A 6,729-nucleotide genomic window follows, 5' to 3' on the forward strand; every position below is an offset into this window, starting at 1 on the left:
TAAAATCAGAAGTTGACTTTGGTAAACCTCAGACAGATTGTGACAGAGATAAAACATAAAAATAGTAAAAACATATGTGTATAAACAACTCGACTTCTGAGATAGGAGTCTTGACTCAGGTTACTCTGAAAACCCCAGACCTTTATTAGCAGTACATTCTCAGTGCTCGGGCTCGGGCACCGGCTGTCCTGTGCTCAGGGCTTTGCCCTTCTTACGTGTGCTTTCCTGGGAAATCTCCTCCACTCTATCTAGGGAGCGATAGCTTTCAACCTTTTTCTTTCTCTGAACTCCAGACTAGACTTTTTTGTTAGTGTGTCATAGCATTTCAAAATGAATAAGCCTGTCTTCATGTCTGTGTCTTACCAGATACCCCACCCCTACTCAGCATTCAGCTTTCTGCTTTTTTTGCTACGTAACTCTAAAGGTAGCACAGCCATCTACACGATTACTTAAATATAAGTCCTGGAAATAAATCAGTGGAGAAAAAATAAATCCATGACTGTAGAATTTATTTATTTTTTTGCAGTTTTTGGCCAGGGCTGGGTTTGAACCTACCACTTCTGGCATATGGGGCTGGCGCCCTACTCCTTTGAGCCACAGGTGCCACCTATTTATTTATTTTTATTTTATCATTATTATTTTTGGGAACGGAGCCTCACTTTGTCACCCTCAGTAAAGTGCCATGGTGTCATAGTTCACAGCAACCTCCAACACTTGGGATCAAACTATTGTCTTGCCTCAGCCTCCCAAGTAGCTGAGACTACAGGTATCTGCCACGATGCCCAGCTATTTTTACAGATGGGGTTTTCCTCTTTCTCAGGCTGGTCTTGAACTCCTGAGCTCAGGCAATCCACCCACATCTGCCTCTCAGAGTGGTAGGATTGCAGGTGTAGCCACCCTGCCCAGCCTGTACAATTTTTTTAAGTGATTTTTTGATATATAATAAAGATACTTTTATATGTAAGATGCTTAAAACTAATGGATAGACCAACGATTCTAAGATAACACACACGGGATAATAGGTTGACAAATATTAAAGCAAGACACTTTAATCTCCACCAAAACCCTGTTCTTGCAAGTTCTTACCAGAAAACAAATTCTGGTGTTTACATCTCCAGAGCAAGGGCTGATAGGTACTTGACCTCATTGGATAGACAAAAAGCCTTTAAGCCAGGCTTCTTTCTTCAGAGAGAATTTTCTAAATCCTTCCTCTTCTCTTTTAGTATTTCATGAACCAAGCCTGGAGGGTTCAGATCAAAACATTCTTTCATTCTTTCTTATTATGGAAAAGAGTCTAAGACTTTCTATTTTGGAAAGTGGCTATGAGGTTCTTGAAGGGATCGTTTCTGGTCACAGTGACTGGTTAAGAAAATAGAAGTGAGAGAGAGAGTAGGAAAAATATCCTAATAATGATATTTTACAGCGATCACATCCAGGTAGCTAATTTTTTGTTCTCTGGACTTCTTGTGGGAAGTCTAAGGCCCCAGAGCGAGGCCCAATGTTAAGTGTGTTTGACAACTGAAAAGACTGGGAGAGGCTCAAATAGCCTAACCACAAGTGCCCTTCCCGTCCTGCTCCTATGGACACAGACCTCTAGCCAAACAACCCTCCTTATGACAGTTCCTTCATATCTCTGAGTATCTTGCTTTGGTGGTGCTGCCAGATCATTAAATTATTCAAACAACCCCAAACATTCTCCTGCTGGAGTCAGGTAGATCCTCAGCCCCTGGATAGTACAAGGCCTGTTTCCCATGTCCCCTGGCAGAACACCCAGGGGAGCGTGCATGCTCTGTGCTGTGCTCTTCCCCCAGGCTAGCGGTGTGTGAGTCTGATACCCTGCTGTCCTCTCCTCTGTCCAGTGCTGGGCATCACGTGTTCAGCACCCCATAAACCAAGGATGAGAATGTCTCTGTTGCCCAAAGGAAGAAGAGACCATTACAATAAGGTAGCATGTGTCTGGGGAATCGCACAGGAACACATATTTTTACCCCATTTTTGTTTGGGGCTGGCACCAAGAGGGGATTCCATGGCAGAGAGTAGAGAAACAGTGAATTCCCAGGGGACATGTGAGGAAACAAAAGTCTCTCTGCCCCCTCACTCAAACCTCCCCGTCTCCAGTCGGGCTTATTTGACCAAAGTGGGACACAAATATCAATTGTAACATGTCCCACGATATGACAACGTGGGGCAGCACTGATTAAAGGGTGGCAAATCAAAACGTGTTAGCGATTATGTGTCAATATTGCTGCTTGCTATTATTTTTTTCCTCTCAATTGCCTTCATTTTAAACTTCTATGACATCACAAGCTTGGATTTTCTCCTACTTCTCTTTTTTTACACTCCTTTCCTGACTTTTCTCTTATAATTAATTCTTCTAAAGGTCCCATCTCTCAACACTGTGAGCATGGGGATGAAATTTCCAACACGTGAACTTTGGGAGACACAGTCAAACCACAGAACCAGGTTCCTGGCACAAATATCTTTATTATTTATTTATTTACTTTTTGTATTCTAATGCCTACTGAACATTTTCAACTAGTTATTTTGTACGCGTGTCATCTATTCCGTTCCAAAACATATCCTTTATCGATTCTTTTCTTTGCATCTCCGTTACCACGATACTTAGCCAAGCCCCTACAATCTTCTTACACTGCTAAATTAGTCAACTAACTGCTGTTAGGGGGTTAGTGAGGAACGGCTTTCCTGGGAAGGCAGACAAAACCAGCCCTTAGGCCCCCTTCTCAGTGCTGCCCACCTTAATTCCGTCCCAGGGGATTGCTCACACCTGGGGCGGGGGTGCCACCTGTGAAAGGATGTGGAACACGCTCAGCCGAGCAACAGGTGCAACAGAGCCTTGATGGAGCCGCCTTAAGACTAATTATCACGAGGCCCACTGCCCGTGTCTTCTTAGAGAAGCCCACGAGGTCTGCATGCACAGCAAGACCCTACTGCCGGGGAGACTCTGACCTCAGGTAGGCCCTCCCCTCCCCAGGCGGAATGACAGAAGCGCCGGCCATGACCTTTGCCGCCTCCTCGTCTGTCTGTCTCCCAACAGTGAGTGCCGTTGTTAACTGTCTGTGGCAAACATTTCTTGCTCTGTAAGCCTGTATCTTGCTCTTACTCTGTAAACCTGTATTTCTCTTTATCAATAAACTTTGTTCACGCTTTTATTTTGGGATGTTTGGTCACTTTTGACCAAGGGCACGACAAGAACCAAGGACCCAGGCAGCTGTCTGAAACCTGGACATTTTAGGAGACAGGCAGCTGCCTTGCAATCCAACATTTCAGACTTCCAGGAAGCAGCCGGCACCCCCAAAGTTTTGCATAGTTAGTGATAAAACTTCCTTTTCTTACTAAAACTTAACTCATTCTGCTCAATTATTTCAGTGACTACCTCGAGACACCACATATCTCTTTGACACTGGTGTCCCTGAATCTATTCTTACCCTATTCAGTCCATTCAATTCTTACATTAAGTGCAGAATTATTTGTCAAAAATGCTTATTAGATAACTTTATCTCCTGTTTAACGCCTTGGGACGGCTGTTTTCTGATTGATGCCTTTCAGCTGGATTCTCTGCAAAGCTTTTTACGATGTCCTCTGTTGTCCTATTACTACATTTTCTGCCTCTCTCTCTCTCTTCTTCCTTATTTCACAACATTCATTTTCTTCCTTTCTTTGTTCCAGCCATTGGGAGTTTTTTGTTATTGTTTAGTTTATTGAGCCCATCATTTTTCTTCCCTTCCAAGCCTTTGGATTCAACCTTACCTCTTTATTTTTTTTTCAACCGTACCTCTTTAGTCCTTATGCGTAACTTGATTTAATTATTTACTTCCCTTTCAAGACTCAGAATAGTTAGCAATGCTTAGGAAAGTCTTACTTTAATCCATCAGCAGACTAAGTAAGGCTGCTTGGTTGAGCACGAGCTAAGCTTCCGAGCCACCTTTGGGGCATTGATTACATCAGACACTATTTATTTTAGGACTGTGTTTTCCTCCTCCCTCCTCAAATTATAAAATCACCAGAGAAGGGGCTACGTCTCTCTCGGTTGCTATTGTATCCCCACTGCTTTGCCTGCAGTACATTTTCAGTATTTCATACTTACTGAATTAATAAATGAAAAAATAGCAACATGCCCTAAGTAGCCGTGGAAGGAAATGACCTATGTTGCAGGTTAAGGAGCTGAATTAGGGTAAAAAAAGAAAACAAACCGGAATGGAACAGCTAGTGATGAACACAAAGTATCCCCAGGAAGTCAGTAGCCCGGGATTCACAGCAGAACCACCTTAGAATGAACTGCTCTATCCTTTCCAATAAGCGCGGATATTTTCAACTCATTCTTTTTATGTAATCTCATTTCTTTTCTCTTACTAGTGTTATCCCTGCAAATATAAAAACGTTTACAAAAGGAAAGGAGGCAAATATCCCTGTTAAAATGTCTCTCTGGGTTTCTTTGCCTTCAAGGCCTCTCCTTTCCCTCTTGTCCTTACCAATAGCCCAGTAAACCCATTTAATTAGACTGTTTTTTATCGTCAGTTTACCTGTTTCATTTAATTGAAACTTTTGGAGAGGGAGTGTGAATTAAATGTTATGTGCATGGTCATTATCTACTTTAAGTGCAATTGGATAAAATATGTATTTGCATAGAAAAGAGGAGGGTTTTTTTGTTTGTTTGTTTGTTTTAAAGCCAACTCCCTCTTCACTCACTTTCTTAGGCCCTTACTATGTTGCGTAAGCTGATCTTGAACTGCTGAGTTTAAAGGATCCTTCTACGTTGGCCTGTCAAGTAACTGGAACTATAGGTATGTGCTGCGGGACACAGTCCCCTTTGGTTAACTTTTCAATGCACTGTTTTATCAATTCAAGAGAAAGGGGTACTGTATAATGATACTTAAAAATAGTTTTTACTTTTTATTTATCATAATTTTGGACATTATGATTCATAAGTGTATAGTTCGGTTGTTTTATAATATAGTTTTGACAATTAGATCTTTATAAAAATTGACTGTGGTAAATAGGGTAAGAAGTTCACAAGTATAAAAATATTTTCAGAATCCAGGCTATGTGATTTTTCAGATTTTGCCTGGAAATGAATGGAATGTTTACATTTTCTAGCTTATGGACAAATAAACTTTTAAGTACAACACAAACTCACACATATACGAACACACCACACCAAAACAGGCCTGTTTATAAAGTAGCTATGTCATTCTCTATCATTTCCCAAATTCTTAAATGTGAATCAGTGTTAGTTATCCACATCTTATTTAATAATTTTGTACTTACTGGAAATTTGGGGTCATAGTTGCATTTTTTACATATATTATAAAAGCAACTAATATTTATTTTCTCATCAAAAACTATCAAAATTACCTTTTTTTCTTTGAGTGAACTGAAAATAAATGCTTAAGCACTCTATACTCTAGCCATACAAGACTTCTTTTTGTACATGCTGTGCTAACCTTTGGGATCCCTAAATAATCTACAAACCATGTTAGACATACATAAATGCATCCTGGAAGGAAAGGAAACTAAAAAATATCCACGGATATTCTAAGGGCGTTTCATGCTGTACAATCACTGTTGGTATAGTATGTGTGTTTAAAAACAGTCGAGCACTGTTTAGAAAGTGTCAACTTTTAAAATTGTTATTGTATGGAGACCCATTTCTATCTAGAGATTTATTATGAAATATTCTCTTACGGCCCTTGTGTGGTTACTTTTCAGACATGATAGTTATTTTCGTACCTGTCTACTTCTTGGCAAGCGGGGAATTTGTGTTCCTATTTATGACCCTGCGCTAGACTCTTCTAGACACCCGGTAGCTTCTCAATCAATACTTACTTGTATTGAATTTGGTTTGTGGAGACTGCAAGCTTGAAGCTGTAGTAGTCATAGTTTTGTTTCTCACATAGTAAGATGAATAGGATGAGACTTCCACATCCATGAGTATCATCAAAGGACTCATTACTTCTCGTTAAGGGAAAACACTTGTTTGGTAGAGTTGTTAGCTTAAAAATGGAACCAAATATTTTGTGATATTTTACCTTACATCTAACAGAGGAATATATATAGAAGGCTGCTTACTTGTAGACAGTATGCATAGTTTAGCCCTGTTTTTATTGTAATTAATATTAAAATATAATCAAGGGTCTTACCTAAAAATGAAAACCATATAATTTAACCATTTGCACCTTCATTTTAATCTGAAATAAAAAATGAAAAAGTCTTTTTAAAAAATAAATAAAAATCATTTTATAAATTAAATTGACAGATTAGACAGACTCTTTAACATTATTTTACATGGCTTATTTTAATTAGAAAAATGGTAAAGACTACATGTTCATATTTGAAAAGCTTTAATTATTTAATAAATGCTTTACCTATCAATTTTATAAATACCTTGTTTTTTTTAAATTTTTTAACATGTATCATATAAATTGGATTTTTTAAATATTAAAGCTCACATGGTTATCACTTAGAGGAAATTCATACTTTTTTTTCTAATACACATTTAAAAAAATTGTTGCAACCCCTTTTTTAACTTCTGATTTTTACTAAATACAGTATATGTAAATTATATTCAGCTTAGGCAATGAAGTACATAAAAGTACAGGTAGATGAAACTGAAACATATTAAATGAATTGCACATTTAGTGTGACAACAAATCTGTATAATATCGCTAGTAGGCATAAAGAACATCTATTAGAGTCCTCTGAATGTAAGCA

Source organism: Otolemur garnettii, unplaced genomic scaffold (genome assembly GCF_000181295.1).
Source record: "Otolemur garnettii isolate 467f Iridium unplaced genomic scaffold, OtoGar3 scaffold00005, whole genome shotgun sequence".
NCBI lineage: Eukaryota > Metazoa > Chordata > Mammalia > Primates > Galagidae > Otolemur > Otolemur garnettii.